Source organism: Neofelis nebulosa, chromosome 10, assembly GCF_028018385.1.
Source record: "Neofelis nebulosa isolate mNeoNeb1 chromosome 10, mNeoNeb1.pri, whole genome shotgun sequence".
Taxonomy (NCBI): Eukaryota; Metazoa; Chordata; class Mammalia; order Carnivora; family Felidae; genus Neofelis; species Neofelis nebulosa.
This window is the reverse complement of record NC_080791.1, coordinates 14,173,216-14,190,716: the sequence shown is the minus strand read 5'-3', so window position 1 is coordinate 14,190,716 and position 17,501 is coordinate 14,173,216. Positions and strand designations below refer to the sequence as shown.

Below are 17,501 nucleotides of genomic sequence, written 5' to 3'. Positions count from 1 at the left end.
CTGTCTCTGTGTCCACATTTCTCCTTCTCATAAGGACACCTGTTCTATGGATGAGGACCCACCTTCAAGCCCTCATTTTAACTTGATTGTCTCTGTAAAGACTCAATTTGCAAATAACGTCACCTTCTGAGGCACCAGGGGGTGAGAACTTCTGCAAATCTCTGCTGAGGGGAACAAATGAACCCCTAACGTGAGCCTTGGTTCCCTTGCCTGCACAGTGGAAGTGGGACCAGAGTCCCTCCACCATGGACCTCCTATGATTCTGTTCCACTTGCTGGAAACCTCCCCCTTTTCTTCCCCCTCCCTTTCCTTTTTTTTTTTTTTTTTTTAATTTTTAAGTTCATTTATTATTGAGACAGAACAGAAGCTGGGAAGAGGCAGAGAGAGAGGGAGACACAGAATCCAAAGCAGGCTCCAGGCTCTGAGCTGTCAGCACAGAGCCCGACGCAGGGCTCGAACCCACCCACCGGCTGTGAGATCATGACCTGAGCCAAAGTCGGATGCTTAACTGACTGAGCCACCCAGGTGCCCCTGTTCCTTCTTTTCTATTACCACTGTAAATGATGGAAAATCTAAGTTCCCAAGCAGAGGAAAAGAAAGGTTTTGTATCAGCAGTTGTCAAATTCTGAGACCCCCAGTGGGGAGGCGCACAAGGGAAAGTGGCGACGTTCTGCATTCTGATCCCACTGCCAGAGATTCTGACCCAGTGGGATTGGTTCGGGTTCGATCTGAGTTTTCTAGATTGCATTTTTATAGGATCCCCAGGACTCTGATGCTGGTGGTCCTCAGACCACAGTTTAATTCTGTTTTTCACAATGTATACATATATCAAAGTATCGAGTCAGACGCTTTAAATATATACAATCTGAATGTGTTGATTATACCTCAGTAAAGATGGGGGAAGAAAAGAAACGCCACTTTGCCTCTTGGTCCAGCCTCAGGTACTGTCCCCACCTAAGAGATGCACATAGACTCTGGGAGGGTGGGGGCGGGGGGGGGGAAGAGCAAGCTGAAGGTAGCCCTCGGCACCTTGGACCCACTGCCCAGGTCTTAGTTGCAGTGACACCCAGAGAGACCCATGGCAGGGGAGGCTCTGCACTATACATGCTCCCCGGGTCTTCTCACAGGTCCTGGGGAGACAATTATGGCTGCGTGAAGGAGGCAGGGGCTGTAGGGACAGGCAGGCAGCTCCCATCACCTCAAAGCCTGTGACAAACACCTTTCATTTTCGCTGAGAGGAGTCAGTCACGTTTTGTGGTCCCAGATATCTTTCCTTAATTGGTGAGACGGGCCTGATTTATTTGTTAATTAACAGATGGAGGCACATGCAATAATGTGGTTTGCTTTATTTATACTTGACAGTGGTGGGTTTCTGGAGAAGCGCCTGGAGATTTGGGAACTGCCTGGACTGGGGGGAGGGCTGGGTTAACGGGCATGAGGGAAGATGAGTCATCTTGGACGGGGACCCTAGTGGCAACCTACCTTTCCCCAGGTTGTGTCCTGCACTCCTCTCCTGACCAGAAAACCAGTGTCAGTGCCCCCACGGGGTTGGCAAATTTGTTTGGTCTGGTGTAAACCAAAGGTATTACTTATTAAAAGGCTCAGTTTTTCCTCCTCTCCTTTGTTATTTCTTTATTCCCTCCTTCCACGGATGCTGAAAGTCTGGGCACTGTGACAGGAACTGGAGAGCCAGCAGCGAATGCCATAGATCCCACCCTGGCCTTCAGAGAGTAGTAGCTGTCTTCTATGCAGTGAGGTAGCCCTAAAAGGGCAGCTTTGTTTAGCCTGTTCCTGCATGCTCAGTGGAGGAAACCAGATTATTTCTGCAGGGTGTTTTGTAGCAACTTGACTCCAGGGCAGTCCCAACCATGCTGGCCGCTTGATAGATGCCTCCTCTGTATCAGCAGACCTTGTTGGGGAGAGTGAGCGAATCATTCCCAGTACAATCCCAGAATGATTGGGAGGCTTTCCCTCAAGGAGCTCGCATGGGGCAGGAGTCTGGGCTTGCCTGTGCCAAATGGTGATTGCAGGCCTCTAACCTGGGATACGGTCAATCCTGGATGTGCCTCACCTCCCGGGCTCATGCCTTTTAATTCCAAAGGTGGGGACCATGCTTCCAAGGTGTCCTTTCTGTTTGATCCACAGCCCAAACTCTCCTTAAAAGATGCTGGCGAGGGGCGCCTGGGTGGCTCAGTCGGTTGAGCATCCAACTTCAGCTCAGGTCATGATCTCACAGCTCGTGAGGTCGAGCCCTATGTGCTGACAGCTCAGAGCCCAGAGCCTGCTTTGGATTTTGTGTCTCCCTCTCTCTCTCTGCTCCTCCCTCCCTCACGTTCTGTCTCTCTCTCAAAAATAAATAAACATTAAAAAAATTAAAAAAAAAAAAAGACCCTGGCAAGTGGACGGCCTTGTCTGGGCTGAGTGTGAGAAGTTAGCTACACCTCTACAGTCTTTGTAATTCACGGTATTTTGAGGTTTTCTTATGACATTGCGCACGAGCACATTTAATCTCCATAACAAGCCTGCGAGATGGGTGCTACCATTGTCTCCATTTTATGGATGAGAAAACTGGGGTGTGAAGAGGTAAAGGTCTCCCAGCTGGCAAAGGGCAGAGTGAGGCTTCAGTTCTGGAGCTGGTGCTCTTGACCACCTCCACTGCCCTCCTCCGGAGATAAGGTAAGCCTTGTCCATGGCCGGTGCACCTTTGCACCCTTACCTAATCTCCCTTCTCTTTTTCTCCCTATCTGCACATGCTCACGCCTAAATGAGTAGCAGGACACAGTCTGGACCTGTACAGATACACTGTGGTGGGGATCCAGATTGACCCCACACAGGGCTGGTTGTCCTTTACACTCTCCCTCGCTAGTTGCCCTTCTCTGTGGACTGAGGGCCGTGTTAACAACATTCCACATGGGCCAAAAGAACACTGTCCTCCAGAAAGAAAGCAGTTGTAGGCAGGTAGCCTTATGGCTGTGAGCTTAGGCTCTGAAGCCATCCTTGATGTATTCATAGTCCCGCTGTGCCATGTGCCGGCCATGGGACCTCCAGCAAGTTACGTCAGCTCTCCAGGCCTCAGGTTCTCCCTGGTTAGATAGAGATAGGGGTAGTCCCCGTCCCAGACAGTTAATTGTGGAGATTAAGGTGGGTAATGCATGCAAAGTGCCTGGTGCAGATGCAGGCAGAATAACGATGAACAAGCAGTGGTAAGGGTGATGATGATGAAGAAGAAGAGGGGGAGGAGGAGGAGGAAGAGGAGAAGGAACAGGAGGAAGAGGAAGAGGAAGGGGAGGGGGAGAGGGAGGAGGAGGAGGAGAAGGGGGAGAAGGAGGAGAGTGAGGAGGAGGAGGAGGAAAAGAAGGAGGAGGAGGAAAAGAAGCAGGAGGAGGAGGAGGAAGAGGAGGAGGAGGAAGGAGAAGAGGGGGAGGAGGAAGAAGAAGAGGAGAAGGAGGAGGAGGAAGGAGAGGAGGGGAGGAGGAAGAAGAGGAGGAGGAGGAAGGAGAAGAGGGGGAGGAGGAAGAAGAAGAGGAGAAGGAGGAGGAGGAAGGAGAGGAGGGGAGGAGGAAGAAGAGGAGGAGGAGGAAGGAGAAGAGGGGGAGGAGGAAGAAGAAGAGGAGAAGGAGGAGGAGGAAGGAGAGGAGGGGAGGAGGAAGAAGAGGAGGAGGAGGAAGGAGAAGAGGGGGAGGAGGAAGAAGAAGAGGAGAAGGAGGAGGAGGAAGGAGAGGAGGGGAGGAGGAAGAAGAAGAGGAGAAGGAGGAGGAGGAAGGAGAGGAGGGGAGGAGGAAGAAGAGGAGGAGGAGGAAGGAGAAGAGGGGGAGGAGGAGGAAGGAGAGGAGGGGGAGGAGGAAGAGGAAGGAGAGGAGGGGGAGGAGGAAGAAGGAGAGGAGGGGCAGGAGGAGGAGGAGGAAGGAGAGGAGGGGGAGGAGGAAGAGAAGGAGGAGGAGGAAGGACGAGGGGGAGAAGGAGGAGGAAGGAGAGGAGGGGGAGGAGGAGGAAGAAGAGGAGGGGGAGGAGGAAGAGAAGGAGGAGGAGGAAGGAGAGGAGGGGGAGGAGGAAGAGGAAGGAGAGGAGGGGGAGGAGGAAGAGGAAGGAGAGGAGGGGGAGGAGGAGGAAGAGGAGGAAAAGAGGTCAGGCCTGTTTTTTTTTTTTTTAATTTTTTTTTTCAACATTTTTTATTTATTTTGGGACAGAGAGAGACAGAGCATGAACGGGGGAGGGGCAGAGAGAGAGGGAGACACAGAATCGGAAACAGGCTCCAGGCTCCGAGCCATCAGCCCAGAGCCCGACGCGGGGCTCGAACTCACGGACCGTGAGATCGTGACCTGGCTGAAGTCGGACGCTTAACCGACTGCGCCACCCAGGCGCCCCGGGTCAGGCCTGTTTTGAGGAGCCCTGGGAACGTCCTCAGGGCCGGCTCTGGGGACAATATGCTCATCTCTCTGGCCCAGAAGAGGCTTCCTGACAGCCACGGGGCGAGCATCCCTTAGCGGATGTGCAAGGCTAGGAGCAGTTTCCATATTCCCCCCGTGGGGGTCACCGCGTGTGCGCACACACGCCCACCCGCCTCCGCTCTGGGGAGCACCTTGACGGTGAGTCAGGCAGAGCTGCCAGCTTCTGACTCTGTCAATTCAAGGCTGCAGAGCGCTTTGCCGCCGTCTCTGGAAACAGATGGTGTAAGCAGTTAGAAAGCCAAACAGCTTTGCTAAGACCCCCAAGAAGGGAACTGTGTTTGCCGAGGTTGTAACAGCTACCACTGGGCCCCGGCTAGGGGGGAGGCCCTCCACCCAATAGTCAAAGTGACCCCCCCTCAAAGGGCAAATCAGACCATGTCCCTCTGGTGCTCAAACAGGGTCCCGTATCACTAAATGTAAGAAAAGAAAAAAGCCAAAGCCATACTGTGTCCCATAGGTCCTATGGGATCTGACCCTGCCTTGGACTTCATCTCTTGTTACTCTTCCCCTCTCTCCTTCCCGCTCCAGCCACACCGGATGTCTCTGTACCGCGAACATGCCAGGCACACTCCCGCTTCAGGGCCTTGACGTTGGCTGTTTCCTGTGCCTGGAATGCTCTCCCCTAGATGTCCCCGTGGCTCCCTCCCTCACTCGTTTGAGTCATTGCTCAAGTGTTCCCAACTCTGTGAGGACCGCCCTGACCATTTGAGGTTAAATTGCAAACCTTTTCCCACCACCTTACTCTCTCTACGTTCCCCATAAAAACACCTTCCAATATACCAGATAATTGTCTAATATATTGTGTTTTGCCTGCTTTCCCAATTGGAATATAAACTCTATGAAGGCAGAGATTTTATCTGTTTTGCTTAATAGTCCCCGTTCTTACACCAGTGCCTGGCACATGGTAGGAGCTCAAGAAACATGGGTGGATGGATAAGTGCTTTATGTGTATTCTCTTAATACTTACCACAAACTTCCAAGATAGGTTATCCTTATGTTACAGTTAAAGACACTGATGCCCAGAAAGATTAAGCAGGTTTTTCAAGGCCGCACAACTAAATGATGGCAGAGCCGATTTTGGAAACTAGTATCAATTTAGAGCCGACACTCTGGTCAATTAAGCTATGCCACTTCATCCAGCCATCTTGCCATCATGTATCCATACATTCCCTCCCTCCCTCTCTCTCATCGTCTCTCAGGCAAAATCCACTCTGTGGACCAGGCACCATGATGGTCTTATGGATCCAGAGGAAAAAAATGACACATAACTAAATGATCATTGCCTTCAAGGGGTGCACAGTACAGCAAGACAGACCTCCAAGGGGCCACGTTCAACTTTGTAGGAAAGGAAGCTGGTTCCAAGCATGACTAAGCTGGAAAATTTGGGATGGTTTTCTTTGTGATCTGGCTTCTAGTGATAGTAATCTGTTTTCATGTTGGCTGTATACCATGATAGCCACAGACTCTGCAAAAAATCTCTATATTGGAAGGCAGAAGTCTTATGCAAATATTTTATTTGGTGTCTGACACTGTGTTGGTCCCCTGAAAGCTCTTGGTAGAAATGACAGGAGGTGGGGGATGCTCAGAGCAGATTATCATTCTATTGCTGCTTTATTTAAAGATCGCCCTGGCTGAAAATCACAAGGGAGGAAAATAATCAAATTGTTCTTCTATTTATGCGCAATCCCAAAGGCTGAAGGTTAGGTTTTTTTTTAAAAGTCTTGATCAGTGAAGTGTCCATATAAGAGGATAATTGAACCTAGTTTCTTGGTAAGAGATGGAAGTTTTGTGAAATTCTTTCCTACTAGTGAATTGTCAACACAATTCCATTTGCTATTATTACTTGCGGGAATAATAGTTAACTTATGTGGGACGTTGACACTGTCCCAGGCGTGTGCTAAGGACTGATGTTATTTAATGACTACGACCCCCACCGCCATAGGTAATGATATTAGTTCTTTACACAGAAGGAAACAGACCTGGAGAGGTCTGTAAGGTAAGCTGTTCAATGTAGTCCAGTGCCAGGGATATAGTGGGTGTTCAAACAATGTCAGTGGTCCACTTCTGGGCCACTCTCCTTAATAGTCCACTCTGGTTGTAGAAACCTTGAACGTGCCTACACGCACCTGGAGCCCGTTAGTATTTGTCATCTGTACCACCTCTGGGGTTAATGAGTTTTATAAGCTGACAGCCAGCTGTGCCAGGTAGCTGTCCTCCCTTTCGGTTGTTCTAAACTACCTATTTCCGGCTTCAAGTGGTGCCTCTGTAGATGCCGTGATTCGGGAGCTGATGAGCACATTCGTGCTCATCTTTGATAGTCTTCAATCTTGCAGCTATTTATTGTGCACCTGCTATGTGCCAGGCCCTGTGTTGCTCTCTGTGGGGACACAGAAGAAATCTTCCCTGACCTTAAGGGGGCTCTTACTCAAAAGACTGATGACTGAACTCTATAATATAGTTGTGAGGAGATGGAGTTTGGAGCCAAATGAACAGTGGCTACGTTTGAACGCACAGGTTGGGCACTGCACAACTCCAGGTCGTGTCATCTGCATTGGAGGCAATTATGCTCTGTGGAGATGTGCAGTGCACGACCTGCACAACTATGCGTGGTGACCTTGTAGCGGCTGGGGGTAGTGGGGGAAGTGGGGATGGAAGGTGGAATAAGCAACTTACTAATTTTCTTTCAAGTTCTATTTCCTTATCTATAATATGGTAATCCCACTACCTTCCTCACAGAGTCGCCTTGAGGATTAAAGGAGATCATGCATGCTGAGTGAAGATTATAGTGTCTGGCACACAGGGGCTGCTGAGTAAATAGGAACCTCTATCATCTTGTCTTTGCAGAGTCAAGAGTGTGCTTTGCTGTGGAGTGAGCTCTAAATGGGTCTGATCTTATCTGGGAAGGCTCAGGCCTAAAGTCTTACCTGAGAACATGCACGTGCCTTATTGAGTCCTTGGCACTAATCAATAGAAATAGTGTTCTCATCTGCTGCTGGAAGGTTAGAAACCTCATCTGAGGTCCTGGTGATGAAGTGGCTTCATGGAATCCTCCCCATCTCTTTCCTGCAAAGCTTAGACAAAATAATAATAAAAATGACTACTATCGTTGTTATCTAATAAATGCCTGACATTTTTGGTTGCCAGAATCTTTGAACACCCTCCTTAGATTTAGGTACTTCACATAAATTTTGACAATTCTTCCTAGGGTAGAGGCTGCGAGACTTGCACTGTCCGCTTTCCTTCTGGGTGAGGCCCGGCTCATGGCTGAGTTTGAGCCAATCAGACTCGTCCATGGACACACGCTTTGAGAGCCGATGGCTGGTGGGGGCAGGTGGCCTGGCACAGGGGGATTGGTTTACAGGCTCATGTGTTGTTTGTTTGTCTGAGGATGGCTTCTGGCATCAGATAGAGGCAAAGGGAAGGGGTGGTTTCCCAGGAGACCACCCACAGTGAGGTTAGGCGTCTGTCCTGACCTCATGGCTTTGGACACTTTCAACCTCACTGAAGCCTCCTCACCTTTGGCTCTGCCCTCCATTGGGCTCTGCACACCTCCTCTTCTGCCTGAATTTCCTCTTCCTCCCCAGCCTCACTACTACCCTCTGGGACTCACAGGCAGCCATCAGCAATCCTGTTTTTCTCAGTCTCTTTGAAATTCCCTGCTTCTACCCCAAGGACACCATTTTCTGGAGAGCTGGGCCTGAAGGTGACCTGGGACCCTTCCTTGCTTCACACTGCTGCTTTCATGCTATTGTCAACCCCCTCTCTAAGAACCCCCAGAGTGGGGACTCATGTTCTCCGGAGTTGTGGTTACCTTATGACTCTTGGTGGCCTGCTCTAATTTCTTCTGGATTTTAGCTCCTGGCTCACCGTCACTCCCCAATACCACCTCTCTGAAAAATCTTAGTGGGTTCAATATATATGAGCCTTCTAGTACCTTGGCTTTCCAGTCTTTTGACCTCCTCATCCAGTGTTCTTGTTGTCCACCCTAAGCTAGCCGCCTTCTCCCTTGGCCTTACCCTACACCTTGTCAATGCCAGTCATGGCCACGCCTCCAAGATATGCATGTTGAGGAGCCCCCATTTTTATTCCCTGACCCCCACTATTCTAGCATATAAGCTCTAGCACTCTGACTCTAACAATCCTTCCCCCATTGGAACATACAATCCCTTGATCCAAACACCCTTTGGGATTCCTGCCCTTCTCAGGCCCTTCCTTTCATCCCTATCCAGCTTAAATTCCAGACTCCATCTTTACAGTCCCTCTTTGACTTACTGCTCAGGTCCTTTGCTCCTTCTCTTTTTGCATTTGAGGAGCAAACTCCCAGCTCTGATGAAGTCCAACTCTCTGCTGATTTTCAGCTTATGTGTGGGCAGCTGCACATGGCGGGAGAAGAAACCTATCCTCATGTGACTGATGTTACTCCCTAGTCACCAACCAGACCTCAGGTGGCCCTGCCTGCTGCTGACAACCTCACTGTATCTTCCCACCTCTCGGTCTTCCACTGTCCCCCATGGCTGTTCATCCTTTCCCCCTCCTCGATCTCAACTGACTTTACCTTCTACGTCGCCACCACCGTTTTGACCCACCCACGCACCTGCCCATAAACCTGCCTCTCTCCTGTTTGGGGTGTATCCCCCATGCTCCTGGTCAAGTGTATACTTTCTCCCACCCCCACCAGATTTCCAGGGACGTTACCCTGCAGTTCTTCCTGTTGTCTTCTGTCTTATCAATACCTGCCTCTCTGCAGCATCACTTCTGTCAGCATGGGAAGTACTGTTACCTCTCCTCCTATCTTGAAAAAACTTCTGTCTTGACCCCATGTCTCCCCTTAGCAAACCCCTCAAAGAGTTGTCTATGCCTATGCCTCCAATTTCTCTCCTCCAGTTTTCTCTTCAACCCATTCCAATTAGGCTTCACTACACCTCTGAAACTGCCCTTGTCAAGGTCACAAATGAGCTTCAAGTGGCTATATCCAATGGTCACTTCTTTGTATTCATCAAATTTGGCTCGTTGCCGACATTTGACAGAGCTGTTGACTTTTCCTTCCCTAAATATTTCCTTCATTTGCCTTTCAGGACATCACCTCTCCTGATTCTCTTCTACTTGTCAACTGCCTTTTACCTCCCTGTCCTCTCACTGGTAGAGTGTCCCAGAACTCAGTCCTCGCACCCCTTCTCTATCTGCCCTACGCAATCACAGCCAGTGCCCTAGCTGCAAGTTCCTAGCAGGGAAGATGACTCTCGAATGTATGTGTCCAGTTCAGCCCTCACCCTTGAACTCCAGACTCCTACCTAGCTGCTTATTCCACATCTCCGCTTGGCCTGCTGGCCCTGCCCTCCAAACCTGCCATAACAAAGTATGGCAAACTGAGTGGCTTGAGTAGCAGAAAAGTTCTTGTCTGGCAGTCCTGGAGGCTGGAAGTCTGAATCAATGTGCTGTCAGGGCCCCGGTCCCTCTGAGGAATTAGGGAAGGATCTGGTCCATGTCTCTGTCCTAGGTGTCGGCAGTTCCTTGGCTTATTGGCAGTGTGGCTCCAACCTTCATGCCAACTCCAACCTGTGTTTGTGAATCCGTGTCCAAATTTTCCATTTTTATAAGGATGCCAGTCTTACTAGAACCTAGTCTAATGACCTTATCTCAACTTGACTGCCTCTGCAAAGACCCTATTTCCAAATAAGTCCATATTCTTAGGTATTAAGGGTTGGGGCTTGAACACATTTCTTGTGAGGGACACAATGCAAACTATAACACCTGCACCTCCTGCTGTACCCCATTTTGCTAAGAGGCAACTCCATTCTTCCATCTTCTCAGGTGGGAAATCTTGGAGTCATTGGTGACTTCTTGCTTTCTTACATACTGACCATCAGCATGTCTGGTTGGTTCTACCTTCAAATATATTCAGAATCCAAATGCATCTCATCACCTCCACTGCTACCTCCTGGTTCAAGCCACTATCTTTTGTCACGTAGGTTAGTGGCACCAGCCTCCTAACTGGACTCCCTGCTTCTGTCCCTGCCCTCCTGTGATAGCCACACTGACCCTTTAAAAATGTTGGATTATCTCACTGCTCTGCTCAAACCCTCCCACACACCCGTGCATTCCCTAGCACGTAGAATCAGAGCCTGCAGAGCTTTACATGGCCCATCACCTCCGGACTCATCTCTTACTCTTCCTCCTCCCTCCCTCTGCCCTCAACTCTGGCCTCCTTACTCCTTCAGCCTCAGAGTCTTTGCACTTGCTGTTTCCACTGCTTGGAATGCTCTTTCTCTGATAACTGCCTGTTTTGCTCCCCACATTCCCTTTGACCTTTGTCCAATGACACCTGTTATGTGACGTCTTCCTGACCAACCTAAAATTGCAGCCCTCCTACCCTCACTCCTCAGACCCCCTCTCCAACTTTATTTTCTCTATAGTAGTAAGCCGCACCTATTATGTATTTTACTTGTGTTTTGTCAGTTTTCCCCACTTGAATGCCTCCTCGGAGACAGGGATATTTATCTGTTTTGATCACTGCCGTATTCCTGGACCTAGAGCAAGGCTGGCGCATAGTAGGTGGTCAGGAAATATTTGTGCAAGGAATTAACTAATTGAATTCACAATAATTATAATAATGGTGAAGTGATGGTGATTTGCAGCTTTCAAAGGATGGTCACCACTTAATTCATCTTCCATGATGAGGTAAATCTTATTATCCTCATGGTGCAGATGAGGAAACTGAGGCTTGCCGTGATCATGTGACAGGTCCCAGGTTGTGCTACTGGCAACAAAGCAAGAACTTGACCTTGGAACCAGACTATCCAGGTTCAAATGTTCGATCTGACTCTTTAGGTGCATCCTTAAGCATTCATCTCTTGAAGCCTCAATTTCTTTTTAAATAAAATGGGAGTAATAATTCTCATTCCGTAGAGGTATTGAGAAAATTCATTGAGCTAATTCTAGGGAAGTGACTGGTACATAGTAAGCACTTGATAAATGTTAGTTTTTATTGTTGTTATTTGCTCCCCCCATTTGTTACTGTTATTGTACCTCCTGGTGAAGCAAAGAATAAAAATTGTGGGTAAGGGATTCTCTTTCAGCGCTTATTTATTTATTTAAATATTTATTAATTATTGAGAGAGTGAGTGAGCAGGGGAGGGGCAGAGAGAGAGGGAGAGAGACAGAGAATCCCAAGTAGGCTCCATGCTGTCAATGCAGAGCCTGACTCAGGGCTCGAACTCAAAACTATGAGATTATGACCTGAGCCGAAATCAAGAGTCGGACGCTTAACCAACTGAGCCACCCAGGCACCCCTCTTTCAGCACCTTTATGTTCTTTTGGCATCAGCTCAGGACCCAGCTCCCACATTCTCCTGAGGCCTGGAAATTAAGAATTAAAAAAAAAAAAAAAAGAAGAAGAAGCAGGTCCCGTCTAGCCTCTGCCTCAACAACTGCATGTTAGTGTGAGTGTTAGAGTTAGTGTGTATGCAGGTGAGTGTGTTGCTTGTGCCTGTGTGTCTTTATTTTCCATTTACCTAGAAAATTGATAGATTTCCAATTTAGAGCAAGGGGGGACTGGGAGGGAGAAGGAAAATGGAGCTGCCCATCAAAATTAGCAGGGAAGTGGGGAAAGGTCATTTGATCACAGCCTGGCTGCGCTCTGAATTAACCTGCATAACTGAGACTTGTTGAGCGCGCAGCTCTTTAAGGCGCATATTAACACCAGGAGGGAGGCAAGGAGATGCCCGGAGAGAAGGTCAATTTGTGCTTGCTCAGATCAGCAGGGCTCCTGCACACACTTGGCTGCAGAAGACAGCTCTGGGCCGCTGGGGTGAGGAGCAGGGGAGGAAAGCCTGGCATCGGGAGGAGGTCCTGGTGCCTCTCCCAGGGCTGTCTCTGGAATCTGGCTGGGCCTGGGAGAGCCCTGGCACGGGGTGGGGGGGGGGGGCTGGGAGGGGCTTCCCCCAGTGCAGGAGCAGCAGCAGAAAGAATTAGGGAAGTGAGCCTGCCATCCCGTTGTGGCAATCGCAGATTCATTAATCGTCCGCAGGGAGAAGAATGGAGGCATTTATATGATAAAGATGCTGGGAAATTAGAGGGAGCAGCAGTGCTGTTTACTGTTTTTATTTTATTTTTATTATCATTAAATTGCTTCAAGTCACCTGTAATTTTCCTAGGCTGTCACAATTACAAATCTTTGAGGATTACACAAGTCACGCACGTTCAGAAAGGTATAATTTAAACTTTCAGAGGTCTGAGGGCCTCAGCTCTTTTTCATTACCTCCCTGGCAGTTGGCCCTGGTGGGTTGAATTAGGTAACCCTTCCCCTCCCCTATCACAGGGCGGGTTCCAGCCCCTAAGCTTTGTGATTCTACCTCCAACTTGGGGGCATGGTAGCCCATGAGCCAGCTGTGCCCTGGAGAGAAGAAGCATGTCCTGGGGCCAGGGACCTATATGCATATTCCCACTTTGCTCCAGAATGGCTGTTTGCCTGTGGGTAAGTCACTTTCCCTCCCTGTGTCTCCATTTCCACATATGTAACATGAGGATATTTATGTGTAACTTGCAAGATTATGGTTTGACTTACATGAGACTATGGTTCCTTTGTTTTGACACCAATTCTCTGACACCAACTGAGTTTCCTGCAATTCAACTTAATTTTGGTACTACCCAGAATTAGGGTCAGATCCCAACGTGAAGGCCAAGGTCCCCAACAAGACTGCCCTAACCTCAGATATCAGCCACAAATGGGGTCCCTGTCCTACCTGCACTCCTGTCTGATGTGGCTACAAATCCAGGGGTTCCCACCACCTCCCTTTGGGTTGATGATTTGTTTGAACTCTCTGAAAACACTATACTTATAAGTACAGTTTTATTATAAAGGCTACACCTCAGAAATAGCCCAATGGCCTCAGGGTGGGGAGCGGCACAGACTTTCCATTCTCTCTCCTTGTGCAATCAGGTCAGATCACCCTTAGCACGTCAGTGTGCTCACCAACAGGAAGGTCCACTGAGCTTCAGTATCTGGAGGTTTGAGGAGTTTCATTATGTAGACATGGTTGATGAAATCAATGGCCATATGATGGAATTCAATCTCTAATCCCTCTGCCCTCCACAGAGGTTGTGGGGTGGGACTGAAAGTCCAGTTCTTGGCCATTCTGGCTTGGCCAGCCCTTCCCTTGGAACTATTTAAGGGCCTGCTGTTAGCACAAACTCAGGTACGAATAGAAGGAGCTTGTTATGAATAACGACAGACACTCCTATCTGGGAAATTTTTGAAGGGTTTTTGAAGCTCTGTGCCAGGAACTAGGGACAGAGATCAAACATTTTGTTTTGCTGTATCTCCAGTTGTCAAGTTATAGTTTTATTCAGAATCACCCCAGAGCATATTAAAAGTTCAGCTTCCAGGGTCCTGGCTCTCCAGGTGATGGATAACAATAGGTCTGGGCAGAGACCTACAAATTTGCATTTCTCACATGCTCCCAGGTAATGTTGACGCTGGTGGTCTATGGATCATACTTGGAGGAAAGCTGATATAATATAATGTACAGTAATATGCATGAAATTGCTCTGAAAGCTGTAACATTCACCCCACACATTAGGCATTATCATGAGGACGGTCTCCTCCTCTGAACAGATCTGATTGTTGGATGTGTTAAATACAATTGTAATTAAATATCAGAGCCGAAGGAATCGCCTTAGGGTGTCTAGTTCCCTGGAGCTCCTGGAAGGTGTTTCAGGGATTGTGAAGAGTTGGAAGGTGAGATCAGAAACAGGAGTGCACCAGGCCTCATGGGGATTAGAGCTGGACTGTTTGCAATGCTCCCTTAGTGATTCCCTTCCCCAGCTCTTCCCTCCCCGTTTATGCCAGTGATAGTGAGCCCCACATACTGCCTCCCCCAAACTCCTAGGCTGAACGTAAAGTGCAGCCTGGGTCCTCTACACATCTGGGTCCTCAGCCAAGACCCCAAAACTTCCACAAACTTTCTAATTCAGCCTCTCCCACTGTGGTCTCCCAAAGAACCATCTGCAGAATGATGCTGAGCTGGTAATCTTCGGGGGTTGGGCCAAAGAATTAGCATTTTTAGTAAGTTCCCAAGGACCCTGAACCCTTCCCCTTAGCAGATGGCCTTGCCTCTACCTTGCTGGGGAGCCTAATGCAGGCTCAGAAGGGTCGTCTTTCTCATTGGCAGGTAGTAGGCCCTCCGTGGATATTTATGAATGAATGAGAATATCCATGAATAGATTCGCCTTTCCTTCTCCCCAACTTAAAGTTCTTTTGTGTCTTCCTTTGTCTTCCCACTCCCCACCGTGTATCCTGACCAAGGGTCTCTGGAGGCCTTCTCGCCTCATACAGGCCCTTCCTCCCCCCTTGCTCTATCTCTTGTGTCTTCGGTGTCTTTCTTTCCACAGCTCCTTCTACGTTCCCAGCTTGCCCCAGCCCTCCTTTCAGGGTAACCTCCTGGTCTTTCTTTCTCCATGTCTCTTGCCAACTTTTGCTACTCTTCACTTGGATTCATGGCATCTCCACTTCTCACTTCCTCCCACCCTCCCTCTCCCTCACTTCTGCATCCAGTCTGTGGCTCAGTCCTCTTTCTTTTACCTCTGATCTTTTTCTTAGAGCCATTTTTATCTTTCCTTCTTCGCATGACTGCCTATGCCAGACCTTCATTTGCTCAAGTTGTGTCCACTAAAATAGCTTCTACTCTAATGTCTGCCCTCCAAATTATGCTGGACACTTGGCCCAGTTGTTAATTTTAAGTCTTAGCTCTTTTCCTACCATTACCCTATTCGAAATGTTTTTCTGACTCCACACTGTCAGCAGAATGAGATCTGCAATTTTTAGCCTCTACAAATTGACCCCTACTTACTTTTCCAGATTTACCTTCACTCTCCTAAGCTTTCAGTGTTCCCAAAATTCTAGATCCCTATGCTCTTGGAGCTGAACACTTGGGGCATTCTCTTGCTTCCTCATCCTTATCTTTGCTCTTATCTCAACATTACTACTTCCCCTCAAACTGTCCAACACCTTCAACTACAATGACACCTGTTCCAGGAAGGCTTCCATCATCCCCAGACTTAAGGGCACCCTTGGAATCTCCATGGCCCACCTCTGGTCTCTTCTCTGCTTTGCTTTGCGGTTATCTATATGCATGTCTTAACTTCTGAGATTATCAGCTCCTTGAAGGCGGGTAATGATGTCAGTAACAGAATGTTCAATGACAGGATCTGCTATAATTGACTGAGCACCTACTATGAGTAAGAGGTCCTTCACGTACAATGACTTTAAAACTTATCACCATACTCTGATTTGCTTATCACCTCTATTTTAGAGATATGAGAACAGAGGCTTAGAGAGGTAAAGACCAAAATGGTGACAAGTGGCTGGGATGAGGTTCAAACCCAGACTAAGTCTAAACCCATTTTCTCTCTATTCTACAATCCAGCTCCCGAGACAAAGAAGAAAGCCCACCTTATTGAGCAACTACTATGTGCTCATGCTGGCAGGAGTCTAAAACTGACCAGGCCAATCCCATGAAAGAAAATACATGAAAGTGACTAGCACAGTGTCCGGCACACAATAGGTGCTCAGTATAAATCTCACTGAGTAATGGATCGACTCAGGGTCTACTTCTGCACCAGTGTTTGCTTCCAGAGTAGTGGCTGTGTGTGACCCCAGGGAGCTGTGGAAGGAAGCCTCAGCTAAATGCAGTTCTGATGTCCTTGAGCAAATCTCAGCCTCTCCAACCCCATTTCCTCACAGTGAAATGAAAAAACCAGATGATGTTTTTTTCTAAGGTCTTTCTGATTTTAAGAGGTGGTGGGGGGGGGTCAATGAGTGGTAAACAGCAAAGCGAATAAAACTGGGAGGGGTTTTTTTCTTCCCTCTTTCTTTCCCCTTCCTTCCTTCCTTCCTTCCTTCCTTCCTTCCTTCCTTCCTTCCTCCCTTTCCTTTCCTTTCCTTTCCTTTCCTTTCCTTTCCTTTCCTTTCCTTTCCTTTCCTCTTTCCTTTTCTCTTTCTTTTCTCTCTTTTCTTTTCTTTTCTTTTCTTTTCTTTTCTTTTCTTTTCTTTTCTTTTCTTTTCTTTTCTTTTCTTTTCTTTTCTTTTCTTTTCTTTTCTTTTCTTTTCTTTTCTTTTCTTTTCTCTTTCTTGTCCCATGGCAATTGTTCATTATAAAGGCAAACACTGCTCCTTAACAGTAGGAGAACAGGCACCAGGACCACCAAACTTTTTGGATTTGCAGTGCAGGGGATCAGCTACCAGCAAGGTCAGGTTGTGCTGGATGAGGATGTCTTTGAGCTCCTTCTTGGAAGCCTCATCCATGTATTTCTGATAATAGGCCACCGGGGCTTTGGAGAGGGACTAGCAGATTGCCTAAATCTGGGCCACATGACCACTACACGGACTTGGACGTCCACCCAGGCAAATCGCTCCTTGTCCGGAAGCAGAACAGGTTGCCGTAGCTTGTGCTACAGTGTGTGTGGCTCGATCGTCTCCAGGGGCCACCCATTCACCTTGAGACTGTTCCCCCTTTGCTGTGCACCACGGTCATGGCCGTCTTCTTGCGTCCAAAGACCTGCATGGACCACGGAGGAGCCTTGTACAGCATGGCTGTGAACGTTGATTATTTTCATACTTTAGATCCTTCCCTCAGCAAGGGCATTTCTCTGGTTTTTAGGAAGACAAGATAATTCCCTTCTTGGAGGCTGGGATTCTGGGGCCAAAGTCCCCAGCTCTCCCAGGCTGGCAGGGAATGCAGGGTCAGAGGACAAACAGCTACTCCTTCCCGATGCATGGAGGTGCGCTACTTGGGGCACCGAATTCTGTGGGATCTGGCCATGGTTGGTAGAGAGTTAATTAATGTCTGTAGGGCGAGTTAGCAGAAATAACAACTGCTTTGATTAAGGGAGAGAGAGGGCTATGAGCTTTGATTTCAGCAAAATGGACAAAGCTGGGATAGCAAATCATCCATTGTGTTTTCTTTGCTGGGCCCACTGTCCTGGCTTTCGTCTGTCCTGACTGCTGACCCCTCTGGCGTCCCCTAGGAAATGAGTCCCCCTGCCCTGTTGTGCATTA

At 48.5% G+C, this 17,501-nt stretch overlaps 1 pseudogene; it reads right to left on the bottom strand.

Moving 5' to 3' along the window:
• Window positions 1-16,681: 16,681 nt before the first annotated feature.
• Window positions 16,682-17,034, bottom strand: LOC131488551 (small ribosomal subunit protein uS9-like; annotated as a pseudogene).
• Window positions 17,035-17,501: the final 467 nt, after the last annotated feature.